The sequence below is a fragment of the Pseudorca crassidens genome, chromosome 12 (genome assembly GCF_039906515.1).
Source record: "Pseudorca crassidens isolate mPseCra1 chromosome 12, mPseCra1.hap1, whole genome shotgun sequence".
Lineage (NCBI taxonomy): Eukaryota > Metazoa > Chordata > Mammalia > Artiodactyla > Delphinidae > Pseudorca > Pseudorca crassidens.
In genome coordinates this window covers 72,117,947-72,136,692 of record NC_090307.1, presented here as the reverse complement: position 1 = coordinate 72,136,692, position 18,746 = coordinate 72,117,947, and the positions used below count along the sequence as shown (strand labels likewise).

Below are 18,746 nucleotides of genomic sequence, written 5' to 3'. Positions count from 1 at the left end.
ATTATGGTACAGCGAGGAGGGAACCAAGGTACAGAGCGACTGTTCACCGTTGTCCAGCTGGAAAGCGGCCAAGCCAGGGTCCATGATTTTGACCCAGGCCAGCAGGCTCATCAGCCGGCTCTGTGTCTGCTCTGAGTGACCACAGTCGGCCCCTGCAGGAGAGGCTTTTCAGAAGGTGCAAAATATCCTGGTCTGGGCTTCTTCCAGAATCGCCGTCCGTTCGTTTAGCCTTCACTCGGAAGCAATAAAAAGGTTTCAGGCACCTGCTCGAGGCTGGAGACAGGACAGTGGACGAGACAGCCAGGCCTCTGGCCTCAAGGAGCTTACAACTGAGTGGGGGATGTGGACGGTATACAAGCTACCGCCAGACCGTGATAATGGCTTGCAAAGAAATAAGCTGGACACCATGAGAGAGATCAAGAAGGGGAAGGAAGAGGGAGGTTAAGGAGGACTTCTTGGAGGAGGTGACGTCCAAGCTGAGACCTGGATGAGAGGGAGCTGGCGGTGTGAACATGTGTGGGAAGGGTGCTCCAGGCAGAGGGAACGGAGAGTGCAAAACCCCAAGATGGGAGAGAGAGGGTTTGGTATGTTCAAGAACCTGAGAGGAGGCTTCTGGGGCTGGAGCGGAGGGAAGGGGAAGATGGGGTGCAGCTGCCAGGCATGTCCTCAGGGGATGGGGAAGGAGCTGGACTTACTCTACGGGCAGCCCCTGGGGAGAGGGCCTGCAGGGGTGGGAACGGAGGCGGGGAGGTCAGTCAGGAGGCTCCTGCCCGTGTCCTGCGGAGACTTGGGGATGCTCAGACTGGGGGGGTGACGTGCGAACAGGGGTAGGGGATGACTTAGGACATGAATTATGGCCCTGAGCCTAGCTCCTCACCCCTCCCAAATGTCACTAATAAAGATGATGAGACCTCAATGCCAATTCTTTAGGTAGGGGCTGGTTTCAAAGAGTAGGGGTCCACCCAGCCCAGCCACCCCTTCTCTAGTCACTCAAATGTCAGATCTATCCTCCTCCCCAATTCACCCTCAAGGCCCTTTGATTACGCAACCTCAGCCCAACGCAAAAGGTGCAGACCCAGATGCTGGACAGACAGCCCACCTCCGACCACCCAGCCCTTCTCTGCCTCACCCCCGCTGTGTTTCAGAACCTTCGTTTCCTCTCTCACCTCTTTCTAGAATCCAAGTGAGGGCCTGAGGTCTCTGGGCATTCAAGAAGTCAGACAGACCTGGGTTCAAATCCCAGCTCTGCCATTTCCTGTGTGGCTGTGTGAGCTTGGGTAACAGACTTCACTTCTCTGAGCCTCATCTGTAAAATGGGTCTAAGAGTGTCCACCTCAAAGGGCTATTATGAACATTAAATGACCCCCTTTAAGAACTTAAGAATGTGCCCGGCACATTGGGAGTATTTGAAAGAATATTAGCCATGATCACTGACTGGTTATTCATTTACCCCAACATTTCACGAGTTCCTACTGTGTGCGGGAGTTGGGCTATGGAGTTAAGAGACACAGCCTCAGCCCCCCGAGTCCACTCATACTGTGGACCCACACTAGGGAGGGGGTGACAGGTTCGACCTGTGTAGGTGAGGGAAGGCTTCCTGTAGGAGGCAGCCCTTGTGCCGAGTTCTAAGCAGTGGACAGGGAAGTTCTGAACAGCCAGGTGGAGAAGAGAGAGAAGGGAGTTCCTGGCAAAGGGAACAGCCAGTGCAAAGTAACAGGCAGGAAAGAGCCCAGCATGCCGGGGGGTTCAGGTGGCTTGGCGGATGGGACAGGGTCTGAAGGGAAAGAAGTGGGAGGCGGCCTTCTTCTTTGGATGGGAGGTTCACCGGAAACCACTAAAGGACCCGGCTGGCAGCTGGACCAATCCACCCACGAGGGCCTGGGCTGCCTGGGGCCCCTCAGGCCATAGCAAGTGGAAAATAAACATCAAAGCTGAAGAAGCACACAGCCTGGGGCCTGGGGTCGAAACTGCTAAGAGGCCCCAGCATTTCCTGGCCATGTGTCTTTGGGAGAGTCACTTCCTCCATCTAAGCCACAGTTTCCTCAGCTACAAAGACGGGTGGGTCCACTGACCTCAAAGGCTGCTGTGAGGATTCTAGAAGCAACTGACAAAGCAAAGATGAGTCTCATCCGGGGGTTGCTGGCTTCTCTGAGCATCAGAAAATAGCGGGGGACCCTCTCCCCAGAAACCTGAGCCTATCATATGCTGCTGAAACTGTTGGCAGTTAATGTGTACACTGGATTCACGTCTGGCATGGGGAAATCTAATTCCAGGGCTACTTTCCGCGGGGAAGCAGGCTGGACAGGACACAAAGTCCCTCAGAAATCCCTCTATGGAGCTCTCGGCTTCTTTAAATGCTCACTGAAATTCTCCCCTTAGACCTGAGAGTAGAATTCTGCCAATGATTATTATTTCAGTGTCAAAACCCTGGGGGACTGTCAATCACACTTTAGCTTGAATTAGTACAATCACCCTTTCTTCCTGACACTTGGTGGGGAGTGAGAGACTGAAGCTTTGGGGAACAGATGGTGATGGGGGATGCAGAGGAAGGGAGAAAAGGGGATAATTTGGGAAAGTGGTTTCCAAAAAGGATAGACACAGTGTGCCTGCCCGTGTGTGTGTGTGTGCGTGTGTGTGTGTGTGTGTGTGCGTGTGTGTGTTTATGTACTCTTCGAGCTTCTGTTTGGGGTTGGAAGTGACTTGGATACTAAACACCAGGGGAAAAGGCCTGGAAGAAGGGATAGACAGAATTTTTTTAAATGTTATCAACTCATGAGTTTTGCTTAATACTGAGCATTCATCTGGCTACAGCACTTCAAAACAAAGCACTGAGTTGTGTGTTTTTACATTGACTGAGCACGTCCTCTAATAAAGCTTATGCCATGCCTCACGTAGCGGGATCCTCTCCGCCACCTCTGGGGTAGGGATGCCTCCTGCCCAGCAAGCAGCTCAGAGAGAAGAGGCAACTTGCCCAAGATGGATGGCATGGCTGGAGTGGCAGGCCTGGGTCAGACCAGGCTGCGGCTGAGCTGTTCACTGTCCTTGGACAGCACCCAGCGAAGGGCTCATCTCAGTCGCCAGGAGAAAACAGCTCAAAGCGGGCAAGTCAGCCGTCAGGAGGAGACTGCACAGACCTGGAGGATGGCTTGAGAAGCAAAGGCAGGGCCACTTGGCAGAGGGAAAGCAGCTGGGAGCCTACGAAGCAGAAGGTGGCCTCCTGATCACCCAGAATCAGAGACTCCGCCCATTCCAGGAAGGGCCAGAGGGCCCAGCCCAGGGACTCCGGCCTGCCCTCCGTCCCCACCACCCTGTTGGACCCTGTCGAGGGAGGTGTCCCGGCATCCTGGCAGTGAGGATGGTGGCTAAGACCCTCAGACTTGGAGTCTTACAGCCCCAGGTTCAAATCCAGCCCCTGCCACTTGCCAGCTGGAGAGCCGGACAAGGGACTTCGCCTCTCTGAGCTTCTGTTTTCTCCTCCAAAAAAAGGGGGGATGATAAGAAGCTTTTCTCAGGGAGCTGTTATGAGGTTCAGGGAGCTTTTGTGTGAAGGGCAAAGCACGCACGCCAAGAACACTGAGGCTGGAAGGTGGCACGCAGACGGCTGGATTCTGGCCGTGCTTGAATCTGCCCACGAATGCCGGTAAGTCCTGCCTGCTCGGGGACTCGGCCTTCTCCCACCACCAGGAGAATCACTTTCCTAAGGGGTGAGGAAGAACAGAGGCCTGCCCTCTCCACGCTGCTGGGATCCAGCTTTGTCTGGATTTCTAACAGAGGAGAGAGCTGCCTGGGGGAGTTTGCTCGGCTGCCCAATCAGGAGGCTGGGGGCTGTCCCTGGAGGAGCCGGGTCTCTGGGGGACCTTCGGGAAGCACTTACCTCCCCTGGACACTCTCATCCCTGGGATCTAGCCCTCGTGGCTGCTTGCTAAGACTCTCCACGGGTTGAGCCCTGCAGAGGCAGAAGAGACGCTGCATTAGGCGCATTAGGGGTGGGTGCTATGGAGAGGGGCTGGGCCCCCTCGGAGGGGCAGAAGGGGATGCTGGGCTTCCCAAGGGTGCCCGACAGTGACTCTGGGAGACGAGCAGCAAGGCAGGGACAGGCCACCTCCGCCCAAGATGTTGAAACTGGGGTCTAAATTCACTGATTCAGCCAGGGAGTGAACTGGCTCACTTCTCAGGCAGAGGGGTGTCAGCTGAGAACCTGAGCTAAGGCACTGCTGCCTTAGGAAGTAATGGGTCTCTTACAACCGGGCTCTCCCTTCTTCTTGGCCCAGGGACCTTGGACTTCAGGAAAAGTAAATATAACAAGAAGCAACAACCACCACCACTGTACCACGAATCACCATCTGGAATTGCTGGGTATGGCTGAACAGGCTGCGCACTGCTCAACTCCAAAGGGCACTGCGTACCCAGCCTATGACAAATATGGCGCCCCCTGGAGTTGGACAATGCCGTGCCGCCACTGCCACCTAACACTGACCAAATGCCTGCTGTGGGTGCCTTGTGCCATTTAATCCCCCAACGAGGAAAGTACGATACTCCCAATTTTACAGGTGAGGAAATGACACCAAGAGGAAGAGCAACTGACCCGGGGAACCAGGATCGCCATCCACATCTGTGAGACTCTAACGCCCAGCTCTTAACCACTGCATTAAAGGAATGGGCCGTGAATTCATGGGGTCTGGCATGAAGCCTGGCTGATGGGGAACCAATGGGATCTTGGTGTACATGTCACTACTATGCCCTTACCATTTACTGGGGGAGGGGGTGGGTGGCAGATTTTTAGTCCAATTCTCACCTTCTCCCATTTTACAGATGTGAAAATTGAGGTTTGGGAGCAAAAATCTCTTCACAGAGTCACAGAGTCTGAGGCTCAACTTCCCTCTGCTTAGTCCCAGCCCAAGAGGTGGGGTGGCGGGGTTTAAGGATGCAGCTCTGGAGTTGGATGATTCCCTGACTAGGTAGATTGTTGTTCTTCCGAGCCTCGGTTTTCCTATGCTGTAAAATGGGCTATTGGGAGGTTTAAACAAGACAATAGCAAATACTCAAAAATCTCAGCAATTATTTTATTTGTGCCATGATGCAAATACATTGGGCGTAGGACCATTTTTGGGGTCCTCTTTCCCTTCCTATTCGCTCTCTCCTTGCCTCTATACAGTTTTTTTTCCTCTCCCTGAAATACCAGGGATTAGTATATCTAACCCCAGGAGGAGAAGGGTTCCCAGACCCTCCCCCTCCTCCCAGCTACAGAATACACAGGCTTGGCATTCCCAGGGCATATGGGTGGCCAGTGAAGAGAAGCCTGGTTCTTGGAATAACAACAACAAACACAATTAGGGACCAGGGCCCTTGAAGTTTTTCCGGAGACGAGATGGCTCAGACCCAGCTGCCCTCAGGCGGCCCTTGAAATGCCAGAGAGTTCAAGAGGCCTGCCAGGCGGGCAGCTCCCACGGCCCCTTTCAGGGTGGTGAAACGGGGCTGTTAGAGCCTTCAGTCACTCAGAGCTGTGACGCCAAGACTCCGACATGACGCTTTAGCCACAGGTCAGTATTTAAATTTAAATCAAGTAAAATGGGGACCTCCCTGGTGGCGCAGTGGTTAAGAATCCACCTTCCAATGCAGGGGACACGGGTTCGAGCCCTGGTCCAGGAAGATCCCACATGCCACGGAGCAACTAAGCCCGTGCGCCACAACCACTGGGCCTGCACTCAAGAGCCTGCGAGCCGTAACTACTGAGCCCACGTGCCACAACTACTGAAGCCCGTGCATCTAGAGCCCGTGCTCCACAACAAGAGAAGCCACCGCAATGAGAAGCCCACGCACCTCAATGAAGAGTAGCCCGCGCTCGCCGCAACTAGAGAAAGCCGGTGCACAGCAATGAAGACCCAACGCAGCCAAAATAAAATAAAATAATTAAAAATAAATAAATAAAGTAAAATTAAATAAAATTTAAAATCCAGCTCCTCATTGGCACTGGTCACAATTCAACAGCCCAGTGGCCCCCTGGGGGCTACCATACTGGGCAGAGCAGATTTAGGATGGAGTCAGCACATGATGGCCCTTGGGCCAAATCCACCCCTCAGCCTGTTTTGTAAGGCCTGCAAGCTAAGAATGACTTTTACATATTTTTTTTTTTTAAGGGAAAGAGGAGGAAGAGGATGCGGGGCGGGGCTGGGGGGAGGGGGAGGGGGAAGCAGCAGCAATAAGAAAAATTCTACGTGTTCTGCAAAACCTGAAATATTTACTATCTGGTCATTTATAGAAAAAGTTTTCAGGCCCCTGATCTAGAATATTCCCATCGTTCACACAAAGTTCTACTGGACAACGCAGACTTGGAAGACACGTGAGAGGCATGGGGAGGGGTCACTGAGCCCTCCTTTTCTTGCAGGAGGAACATCAGCATTTATTAAGCACCACTGTACATTTAACACCAGACCAAGGAAGTTCCACACCGCTACCTCATTTTTTCCTCACAATAACTCAATGGCAGGGCGGAGTGGGGAGGGGCACCTTGGTTCTCCAATTTACGGATGACAAAGGCCCATGGGGGTTCAGGGTAAGCACGACTGTGCCAAAAAGCGAAACCACCAAGTCAACCGAACCAACCAGCAAACACAAACCCCACATACGAAAAATGAGAAGGGAACAGACTCAAAATGCCACAGGGGTGGTAGGTGATAGTATTTTTCTCCTAAAAACACATGGTGTTGGGCTTCCCTGGTAGAGCAGTGGTTAAGAATCCACCTGCCAAGGCAGTAGACCTGGGTTCAAGCCCTGGTCTGGGAAGATCCCACATGCGGCGGAGCAACTAAGCCCGTGAGCCACAACTACTGAGCCTGTGCTCCAGAGCCCGCAAGCCACAACTGCTGAAGCCTGCGTGCCTAAAGCCCGCGCACCGCAACGAAGAGTAGCCCCCGCTTGCAGCAACTAGAGAAAAGCCCCTGCGCAGCAACAAAAACCCAACGCAGCCAAAAACAAATAAATAAATAAATTTATTTAAAAAACAAACAAACAAAAAGAACACACGGTGTTGTTATATTACCTTGATCTAGATAATAATAAAATGGCTAGTATTTTTTGAATTGTATGCCAGCCATAGTAGGGGGTCAGACTGTTTGGGCTCAAATCCTGGCTCCACCAGCTACTGGCTGTGTGATCTTGGCAAGTCACTTAACCTCTCTGAGCCTCAGTTTCCTTCTGTACAATGGAGATGACAACAATACCTCCTAGGAGGCTCATGTACGGCCCCAGGGCACTAGAAATGTGGCCAGTGTAAATGTGGAACTAGCCTCATACGAGTATTGGGAAGTATAAACGTTAGAACGTGTTAGAACAGAACCTGGCCCACAGCAAGTGTGCCTTACTAAGAGGGAAAGCCAGTTTCCAAATCTGGTTCTGTCTTAACAATAACATCCTTGGTCTCATGTCACATGGCTCATAAAACAGGGGCAGCAGCAGAGGATGGGAGAGGACTTCGCTCCCTTCTCACTGACCCATGGGCTGCCCTGAATGACCACTGGAAGGAAGGAGAGGGGAGGGGGGCTGGTCAGTCTTCAAGATGCTCTTAGGCCGGATTCATTCATTCCCCAAATGTTTACTGAGCACGTACTATGCTTGCAAGTAGATGCTGGAACACCTCAAGGGCGGCACACCAAGGCCTCTGCCCTTACGGAGATGATGTTCTAGTGGGGATCCAGGAAACCAGCACATCAGATAATCACGACTGTGATTGTGTAATGCCCCCCCGTGGGAGGGGAAGACATGCCCTAAGGGGTCAGACTCATTTGAACTTTCCAATTCTGCATGATTTCTCCAAGCTCGGCAGATCAAGAGGTTCCCAAGATTGGGGAGCAGGGGTGGGGGTCTGGAGCACAGGACGCCAGCCCAGGGGGCAGGTCATGGCACTTGCAGAGGAGCCTTGGAGGGGTACCTGGTAGCCACATGCCTAAGCTCAGCCATCAGCCTCGCAAGCCCTCTCAGTGGGGACCAACTCCCAAACATTCCATCACCATGGCAACCACCTGCCCCTGCTCCCTGCGACCTCACTGCCCCAAGCCTCCCGAGCAGATTAGGGGAGACCGGAGTTCCCTTCAGGATCCCTGGGGATCAGAGACCTCCAACGCACTCCGGAGGGAAGCCAGCCAAGAAGAGCCTGCCAGGATCCAATGGGGCAAGAGGAAGAGGCAAAAGAATAATTCTGAGGTTCTGGATGATGCTTGGGCATAAGAAGCACCATGAGGTGGCTCAAGAGGAAGAAGAAAAGCCAGGCTGGCGCGCGGCCTCAGAAGTATTAGCTCATACTTACCAAGCACTTTCTGTGCCCCAGGTACTGAGCTAAGGGTTTTGCATGTATCACGGAATTTTGTCCTCACTACCCTGTCCGGGATCCCATCTGACTCTCCCTTATTAACCATCTCTTTTTTTTTTTTTTTTTTTTTTGCGGTACGCGGGCCTCTCACTGCTGTGGCCTCTCCCGTTGCAGAGCACAGGCTCCGGACACCCAGGCTCAGAGGCCATGGCTCACGGGCGCAGCCGCTCCGCGGCATGTGGGATCTTCCCGGACCGGGGCACGAACCCGTGTCCCCTGCATCGGCAGGCGGACTTTCAACCACTGCGCCACCAGGGAAGCCCCCTTATTAACCATCTCTTTACTGGGGCTCAGAGAGGTAGGTTCACCTGCCCAAGGCCACAGAGCTGGTAAGCAGGGGAGTAAAAGGAAAACCCAAATCTTCCTCTCTCTCCATAGCCCATGCTCCTAGATCTCTCCTTCCTGACGAGCTTTGCATTTTTTTTAACCTAAAATGATCAAAGCTGGACCCCCACGTGCCACCCTGCCTCCCTCTCAAGAGGCCCAGTTCAGCACCCTGTTGGCACAAGCTCAGGGTGGGGAGTGATGAGGGCGGAGGTTACTTCTTGGCTCTTGTACTCAGAGGCTGGGTGTCCTGCGTCAATTCAGCTCTCCAAGCCTCAGTGTTGCCATCTGAGAAATGGGAGTAACACTTGGGACAAAGAGAGTCATGAGGAATTCCATAACTTCATTGTGCCCAGCACAGACGTGCAAAAACGTCAGCACTGAATGTTATGATCATTGTCATCACAGCACGCGGATGAAGACTGGAAGGAACCCGAAGACGAAGAAGCTAGTGGCCCGGTGAGGCGGGGTTGGCAAACTTCTGTGAAGGGCCAGGAAGCCAATGATTTTGGCCCCGTGGGTCAGAGGGTCTGTGACAGCTACCCACTCTGCCTCTGCACCATGAAAGCAGCCAGAAACAGCACATCCAGGAACACACACGGCTGGATTCCAGCGAGACTATTAACGAAATCAGGCGGCAACCTCGATGCGTCCCTCAGGCCATCGTGGGCCAGGCCCCTGCTCTGTACGAGCTCCTAGGGGAACTAGGACAAACTCACAAAACGCAAATGCCGTGGGTGACCGTGGAAGCCGGTGCATATTCGGGTTCTGGGCCCAATCTCAGAAGGCCTAGTGGGAGGACTCAGGCAGCCGGACTCTGGTGAGAAAAATGGACAACTTGGGAAAATCTCTGATATTTTTTAGAAAAAGAAATGCATGTGCACACACAGAATCATCCGGTGTCTGGCCTGTTGCCAAGTAAAGATTTAAGGAGAGAGACTTGTGTGTGCCTGGCACTTTGCTGTGCACTTTGCCTCTAACAACCCGGGGAGTAGGGCGAGGCACGCTTATTAGCCCCGTTTGACAGAGGCGGAAGCTGAGGCTCAGAGAGGTGAAGTGTGCAGCCTGAGGTCACACAGACAGGAACGGTCTGAGCCTGAAGTGGAACCCAGCCCTGTCTGATGCCAGAAGCCAAGCTTTGAACCATCACCCCCAAACCTCTACCCTGCCCAACTCACGGATGGGGGCGATGCATGTCCAAGGTCATGCAGCTGCCCGGGGCAGTAACCAGCTCAGCCTCTTGGCTCCCATGTCCCAGCCTTGCCCCCAGCGCCTGGTGCAGCCCTCCCTCTGGGCTTCCTGTTCGGGAACACACGGGCCCCTGCCTGATCAAGAGTATAAACAGGAAAAGGCCAGGGTGACCTTGCAAGGCCCGGGCTTCCTTCACCCACGCCACACAACACACACACACACACACACACACGACCTGTCTCCATTCCTCTGTCTAGAAGCTTCCAGAAGTAGGGGTGGGGGGGTGGGATGAGCACTGTAGTGGGAGTTGTACACACTGGGCTTGGAGTCCGGTTCTGGTGGTTACTAGCAATGCAGCCTTGGTTGGAGCAGGGGAGGTAAACAGCGATGTTACCTAACTCCTCTGTGCCTCAGTTTTCTCATCTGTGGGTGCTAACGTGAACTGATAGCGCTCAGAGCTTTGTTACTGTATCACTGTTATTTCTCCCCTTTAAGGTGGTTCGAAACCTCTGCGTGCATCAGAATCACCTGAAATTCTTAAAAGACAGATTCCTGGGTCCTGCCCCCAAATATTCTGATTTGGAAGCTCCCCGACGGAGCCCAGGAATCTGCATTTACCGAGCGCTGCCCCTCCCCCTGAGCTATGAAACACTGCGTGGGCACTGAATTCAGCATTTGAGGGCTATGTACTGGCCAGGCTCGGGGACTGCAGTGGTCCCAGCATGGAGGCCAAGAGCCGGACAGGCCCAGGTGCAATCTGGGCTCACCCACCCACTAGCTGTGTGACCCTGAGCCAGCGACTTCTCCTTTCTGGGCCTTACTTGCCTCCTCTCCAGAACACGGGTGCAAAGCGCACCCGCCTGGTGGGCTGTCGTGAGGCTGGCACACAGTGTGAGCTTAAGTGACATCATTTCTTAGGAGAGACACAGGTCTGCCAGTGAGGAGTGTCAGGGCAACAGACACAGGACAGACAGACAAGCCACCCAGAGGGGGAAGGACCCCAGGACAGGGGGTGTGCACATCCGGGTGCTAGAGCTCCCAGGGCCACACCCAACGGTCAGCCGGACGGACCCCACATGGGGCAGCGTCCAGCACCATCACTGACTCTCCCACAACCCGGAGGGAGAAAGCACCTCTCTGATCAGGGCACAAATAAGAAATGCAGACTAGGGAAGCGGCTGCCCATGCTCTGGCGGTGCCGGGCAGCGGTAGGACTCGAACCCACACCCAATGGGGTCTTTGACCTTTCTGCTGCCATGGACCCTGTTAGCCATCTGGTGAAACCTACGGACCCCTTCCCAGAAGAGTGTTTTTAAATGGAATCAATTACGTAAGAGTAAAAGGAAACCACTTATAGTCGAGTCCGGCTAAGAACACACTGATGAAGACGCTGTGATACTGTCACCTACATGCTGCTTCATTAAAGCCATGAATAATCAGATCGAGGGGTGGGCCTCATAACGACCGTCATTGGCGTGTTGTGATGTGTACAGGTGTCTGCGGCAACAGGAATATGATATGAAGATACATGCGGTTTCTGTCGGTGACCAAGGCCCAACTACTGCTGCTGCTACTATGACTGCTATTTGTCACCTACATTGATGCCTGGAGATGTTAATTAATATAAATAAAGATGTCATTTTTTTTTCCTATCCAGATTCCCGGGCCCCTGGGAACCAAAGTCTGTGACTCGGGGAGCCAAGAGCTGCACCCCTGCCTCAGGAGGGCCCTGGGTCCCATTCCTCCCTCTCCCTGCCCATTTCCTCACTCCACCATCAAACGAGAGCATGGGAAGGGTGTGTACCAGGAAAAGCTCAATGGCATATTCTGGGGTGTGGTTTAGCCGTTTTGATTTTATTTAAAAAATAAAAGACACTTCCCTGGCGGTCCAGTGGTTAAGACTCTGCGCTTCCACTGCAGGGGGCCCAGGTTCGATCCCTGGTCAGGGAACTAAGATCCTACACGCCGTGTGGCATGAGCAAAAAATAAATAAATCAATATTTTAAATAAATAAATAAAAATCAGAGACAATGGAACTATTATGAAAGGCATGTGACGTCCACCCATGCTGGCCTCACATGCCAGCACGTGACCTTGGAGAGTAACTCCAGTCAGAAGTGGGTGGAGGACATCAGGGACCGGAGTGGGGGTGACCTTGGCCTCAGACACTGCACACAGGGCCCTGAGGGGAAGGAGAACAAGGCGTGTGCATCTCCATTGCCAGCAGAGGACAGAATCCCAGGTATGTGGTCAGTCTGCCCGGGTGTACACCTGCCTCTGCTCCAGGCCCCTAGCGGTGTCCTCTCCTCTCCCTGGGCCTCAGTTTCCTCACCTGTAAAATGGGTCCACCAACTCTTACTAGCAAGGCTGCGGCGAGGATTTAAGTGAGATGGAGGCTTATCTGTGAGAAAGCACATAGGGCTGAGGCTGTAGCTCTTGGATAAATATGGGTTCCACATGAACATGTGAGGCAGAAGTCAGCAATGGGGGGGCAAGAGGGTGGGCAAAGGAGGTTGGCGGGGCCCAGGCTGTAAGTAAGGAGCTTGGGGTTATCCTGGGGGCAGTGGGAAGTGGTGAGTGCTGGTGAGGTTGGGGCTCTGGGGGTGGACACGGCTTTTTCTAGTGTAGGATGGCTTAGTAGACGAGGGCTGGAGGCCAGGTTAGAGGTGCCGGGGGATCCAGGGACCACCTCAAAGGAGAGGAGACGGAGGACAGAGGGAAGAAGGTGGCCAAGAGGCCAAATGCTCTGGGCCAGAGGAGGTGACACAGAGACCCCACTCTAGCCTCAGGCCAGGCGTTCGTTCTGGTTTTTCCATAACACTTTAGGGGAAAACCTGAACAAACTTTATGGCCAACCCAATACTTTCTGTCTCTGGATTTGCCTCTTCTGAACATTTCATATAAACGGAATAACATAAAACGGGGTCTTTCGCTTCTTTCCTTTAGCATAATGTTTTCAAGGTTCACCCGCTGGTTTTGATTTTTTTTTAATTTGCATTAAAATAGTATTTATGTTGACTGCTGAGCTCTGGGGTACTCCCTTAAATTCTGTGCCCAAGTCAAGCGCCTCATATACCTAATCTCAGCTCTGGGTCTCGGGATCCCTCCAGACTAAACCCTAAATTGAGTACACAGTTCTGTTCACACTGTACCCAGGAGCCGGGGAGCTTGGGACACCCCCCAAAACGCTCCCGGCCTTGACAGCAGAGGCTGCTGGGAGTCCCTTGAGGAAATCCACGTAGAGTGGTGGAAATGGGTCCCCACAAAGCCCCACTCCTCCTGGAGTGATTCTGTCTCCACCTGCCCTGAGAAATCCTACTGCAACTTCTGCTTTGAGATGAGCATTTACTGAGCTCTGGCTGTATACATCATGTGTCACCTCTCCACACACTGGGCTCAGTGGGCAGCCACTTCATTCCCTTTCCTTGGACAGTCACAGCGCACCCACCTCAAAGACACAGGGCATCTGAGAACACGGGAGGTGAGGCACATGGCAGGGATGCCCAGTGGTTAAGGGCCTGCATGGAGGGCTCGGGAGGGGCTGGGGCCGCATCCGGCTCTGCCAAGGACAGGCCAGGAGACCTGGGCCTGGTTAACGTCAACAGCCTCAGTTTCCTCATCTGTAAAATGGGGCTGAGCGGCCCACCTCAGAGGGTTGCTGTGATGACCACTGAGGCAAGTGCTTAGGGCAGGACCCGGCAGGAGGAGGATTTCAGTAAATGTCAGCTCTTAATTTATCATCATTTCTAACTAGACACCCTAATTAAATATTCCACGGTACAACAATAACAGACCTGGTATTTTTTACGGACACGACCGTAAAAAAAGGATTCATTACCCTATGGGTCATCTGGGATGTGATGTTAGGTGATAAAAAGGTTATCTGATCCCACTCTGGTAGACATTTATGTTGGGAAAATACTCCAGAAAGGTATACCTTAAACTGCTAACTGGAGCTTCACTAATTTCTCCTTTTTTCCCCCTGGATTTTCTAACTATTCTACAGTGGACGTTTATCAATGGTGTGATGTAAAATAAAAGAATGGAAAAAAGAAATTGGGTGATTTCTAGGCTGGTTGCACAATATTGAGACCCGAAGCCTCGGAAGGTAGAGCTGGCCTTGGAGGAAGCTTGGTGAAAGCCCAGAGAGTCTGGCCAAGGTCACACAGCAAGGTCATGGTGCAGCCAGGCCTGGGCCCAGCTCTCCAGACACCCTGACCCAGGCTCCTCCCTGCTGGCATCATGCTGGTTCATTCTCCTAGTAAGATGAGGTAGGCTGGCCTCCTGGTTAAGAGCCTGGCTCTGGAGTCAGGCTGCAGATCCTGGCGGGGCCATGAGCTACGTTACCCTGGGCAAGACGCTTAACTTCTGTGGGCATCAGTTTCCTCCTCTGTACAATGAGAATCAGACTTGCAGCAGTGCCATAGGGCTTTTGTAAGAGTTAAATAAGATAATGCATGAAAAGCATTTTGTACCATGCCTACCAAACAGTAGGTACTCTAGGCCCTATTATTATTATTATTGTTGTTACTATTATTATTACTATCAGTATTAGTATTTGGAATCTAGCAATGTCATAGAGAATCTTTTGTAGGGCATAGAATGCTAACTCAACAGGAAGGAAATTTCGACTTGGGTACTAGGGAGCCATGGCAGGTGTTTGAGCAGGAGAGGAGCAGTACGACTCTGCAGCTGCACAGGGCTGGCAGCCAGCGCCCACCTCCAGGGACTGTCTCCGCCAAGGTCCTCCGTCACAGGCTCCACACCCTTGGCAGTCCTCCCAGAGTTGCTGGGCCAAACCACAGTGCAACTGCCACAGGCTACAGCCCTGCCACCTCCGGCCTTGCCCGCTTCCTGGGTGCCAGCTTGGCTGGTGAACATCCAGTGATCAACAAGCTGGGGGACTTGAAGCAGCCCACACAGCCTCACATGTGATGATCAGGAGGTCCAGATGCCCGGCAGGGAACACAGGGTGGCAGAGGAGAAGTGGCCCCTACATCAGAGCCATGAAGACCGATGTTCAGTCAAGCCGAGCTCCTACTTTGCTGTGTGACCTTGGGAAAGTCCCTTCCCATCTCTGAGCTCAAGTTTGCCCATATGGAAAGAAGAGCTTAACTGCTTCATATGCTTAGGGGCTGCCAGAGGGATGCAACACAATAAAACAACAATGGTTTCCTCTGACTGTGCTCCTGCTAGGTGCCAGGCGCTGTGCTGAGCACTTCAGGTGTGTACCCTCACTAAATCCCTGCACTCTAGAAGTGGGTCCCTGGACCATCCCTGTTTTTTAAATTTATTTAATTACTCAAGTCACACTTATAACCTCCATATTTAAAAATAACAGAAAAGGCTTAAGTCTCCTTGGAGCAAAATCTCCAGTCTTGTCCTCTTGCCTCATTTCTAAGAGGTAACCGCTGTCTATCATCTTAGGGAGGAGCACCCGACACCTGCTTTCTATGAAGTTACAGCCAAAATCATATCTGAATGGAAATCACATAGGGCCTCTCTCCCACCCTCCCTGCCACCCATCCTTTCATCCTTCCATTCACCCTTCCTCCCTCTAGCCACATACTGTCCTATCACACAGTAGATCTCAACTGGGCCTGATTTTGCCCCTCTGGGGCCAACTGGCGATGTCCGGAGACAGTCTGGGCTGTCACAACTAGGGATCATCTGATGGGTAGAGGCCAGGGATGCTGCAATGCCCAGCACCCACCACAAAGAACCATCCAGCCCCAAGTGTCGGTAATGCTACTAGGGCTGAGAGGTCCTGGATCACACGTAACCTGAAACTGGATCGGTTCACTCCACACCAGGTTGGGGAGATTTTCCCATGTCAGCATACTGATTCTGTCATTCAGTAAACATTGCCTGAGCACCCACTGTGCGCCAGGCCCTGTTCTAGCACGGGGCCACATCAGTTAATGACACAGGCAAAGCCCCGGCCATCCTCTCGGGTGACAAGACACATCCATGTGCAGGACCCCAGTGGGTCTCCCTCCCTTTTTTAATTGCTCCAGAGCATCCCCGGCAGGGATGGCTGACCATTCATTTGGCCAAAGCCTTCCTGATGGACATTGAGGCTATTTCCATCTTTGACGCAACATGCCCCATCACAAAGGGACATGCCTCCTCGTGCTCGTGAGTGAGAGGCACCCCACGGCCTTGATGATGCATCAGCAGGGTTCCCTGGAAGCTTGCTGGTCCCACTCCAGAGGTACAGCATCAGAGTCTGCATTTCACCCAGCCCCCAGGCATCCCCACGCACATTAAAACTCGAGAAGCGCGGCCCCACTCTAAGTAGCCACCTAAAAGCAGTTGGCTGGCTTGGGGGCCAGGCATCCTCTACGTTTCAGCAGAAGTGCCTTCCAAAGACCCTCCTGCCAACGGTCTGCAAGTCCCCCGTCTGCACCAACTCTGTATTGTCAGATGTTACTGTTTTTGCCGAGCTGACGATTCCTCCCATTTTCCAAATGTGCAGACTGAGGCTAGACAACCAAACCCCGGGGCTGATGACTTCTAAGGCCTCTGCCATCTCTGGCTTTTAGGATTTGGCCACATCCTGGGCATGTTCCATGCCAGCTTCCCTCCCAAGCACTCCGGCTCTCAGAGAGCAAAAGCTGCTTACCTAGCAAAGGAAGACGTCCTGCGGGAGAGCAGCTCTGTAGAGGGAAGGGGAGCTTTTGAAAATACCACCGGGGAGGCTGCCCTGTGCCCATTCATGTCCAGTCATCCAGGACAAAGGACCAGCTGGATCCTGGTGCCCACCTGCCCTTTAATGCACAGGAGGTGACGCCAGGACTCTGGGATAAGGGCAAGGATGGGGGAAGGAAAGGGCTCTGGAGCCAAGGAGCTGGTGGGGACCCCAGCTTTGCTCTCACTAGCTGCACATCAGTTTCCTCTCCTGAAAAATGGGCTCATGCCACTCACTCTGGAGAGCTGCCGTGAGGACTTATGTGCAGATCAGTCAACAAACCGTAGCCGCCGTCTGGAGCCCTGCCTTGGGCTGGCACCGCGCTGCTGCACTCAACTCACCACCGCGACACGGCAATCGGCTGTGCTCCGCATCGCCATCCTCCCCACTTGACAGATGAGGAAGCTGAGGCTCAGAGAGGTGCCGCAGCCTGCCCTTCATCACACACTGAGCTATGGCCATGAGAGCGGTGGCCACGGACCTTATAAGGTCAGACTCCTCCTAAGAACCCTGCCTCTGTTGTGCCGTGTGACACAGGGCAAGCTGCTCGCCTCTCTGAGCTTTAGCTTCCAAAGCTGTGAAATGGGAACGTAGTGCAGGGATCGGAGACGGGAAACCCCTGCAAACTGGAGAACGTACCAGATGTTCCTCCCCCCGGGCTCCATGCTGTCATCCCCAAAAGACCCAGCCCAGGAAGACCCGTCACCTGTCAGCATCTATAATCTCTCCTGTACTCTCTGTACAACATGGGTGAGGTCAGGCAGAGCCAGTGGCCCGCTGGGAGGGAAAGCCACCTGCTCAGGGTCGCACAACTGGTAAGCAGTGGAGAGCAGGGCCAGGCAGCAAGAGGCGGGGTATCCAACCTGAGTGGGGTGCAGGCAGCAGCCAGCGTAGGGGTGCAGGCCAGGCCGGGGCTGGTGGGTGTCTGGAGCAGTGGCCACCAGGAACAGGTGGACCTGTACCGGCCGAGGTCTCTCCTACCGGCTCTTAGCAGTGAGGCCCCTTTGAAGGACTGGTCAGTCCCAGGACGTGCCCACTTCTCCCCAAACGTTCCTCCTCCCTGGGGGCCCAGCCTGGCCACCTGTTCATGGATTGGCAGTGGACACTACCTGTCTGGGACATCACAGCTTTCCTCTGCGGCCAGAGCTCAGGCCTTCCAGGCTATTTGGTCTCCCTATGGCTGGTCTTGACCTGTTATCTGGAATCTTCTCTCGCCACTGTGGCCAGAGGGTGTAGCTGCCACGGAAACCTGACCATGTCCCCCCCTGTCTAAACCCTTCCATGAGCCCTCAGCCTCGGCACGACGCTGCAGCTCCTCCCCACGGTTTATAACAGCAACATCCAGTAGAAGTTCAAGGTCAGCCACCCGTGAAAGTCAATTTTCCAGCAGCCGCATTAAAAAGGTAAAAGAAAAAGGTGAACTTAAAAACTTCATAATAGATTTTATTTCACCCAGTATATCCCAAAATATTATTAATCAATATAAAAATGATTAATGAGACAATTTACTTGCTTTCTTAGTACTAATTCTTTGGAATTGGGGCTGTATCTTCTATCATCAATGCATCTCAATTTGGATGACCCACTGTCAGTAGAAATACCCAATCTGCAGCTAAAGTTCATAAAATTCACAGATGGAAAAGTACCTCCACATCCCCGAATAGTTCTACACATACGTAAACGTTTGCCGAGAATGGAATGGAGTATCTGGTTTGAAATCTACATTTAAATCATATTCATAGAAAATTCAGTGCCTCAGCTGCATGAGCCACATTTCGAGGGCTCCACAGCCACAAGGGGCTTGTGGCTCTCGAAGCAGACACACAGGTTCAGTCCTTAACTGTCTGGTCCCCACAGCCCTCTCACACCTCCTTTCCAGGCCTGGCCCAGACACGAGGGGAATCTCCAAGCATGCCCTGAGCTCCCATCACCGTGACTCATCTGCGTCCTTCCTCGGCGTCCCCCATTTCCTGCCAATTCCACTTCCTTCATCCGCGTCCTTCCTCGGCATCCCGCACTTCAAGCCCTCTCTGACATCCACTGCACAAGATCACATTCCCGGTCCCTCTGCTCATCCCCCTTGTAATAATTTCACATGGCATTGGCATTGGCCATCTAGAGGTTCCCCAACCTCACCACTATCGACATTTGGGCCAGATCATTCTTGTTATGGGG

At 53.0% G+C, this 18,746-nt stretch overlaps 1 protein-coding gene and 1 long non-coding RNA gene across 8 annotated transcripts in view; one reads left to right on the top strand and one right to left on the bottom strand.

Moving 5' to 3' along the window:
• TPST2 (tyrosylprotein sulfotransferase 2) overlaps window positions 1-18,746 on the bottom strand; it is a 56,215-nt gene that overhangs the window by 16,588 nt on the left and 20,881 nt on the right. For 6 of the 7 annotated variants that reach the window (XM_067700395.1, XM_067700394.1, XM_067700393.1 and 3 more), the window contains one exon: window positions 3,875-3,946. The exons of the other annotated variant lie outside the window; for it this stretch is intronic. The gene's annotated coding sequence lies outside the window, so the exon portion shown is untranslated. Of the gene's footprint in view, window positions 1-3,874; window positions 3,947-18,746 lie in introns of those variants that run through there. 7 annotated transcript variants of the gene reach the window in all.
• LOC137203712 (uncharacterized) lies at window positions 3,935-5,947 on the top strand. The gene is made up of 3 exons (XR_010933256.1): window positions 3,935-4,721; window positions 5,335-5,540; window positions 5,620-5,947. It is a non-coding gene; the product is annotated as an uncharacterized lncRNA (long non-coding RNA).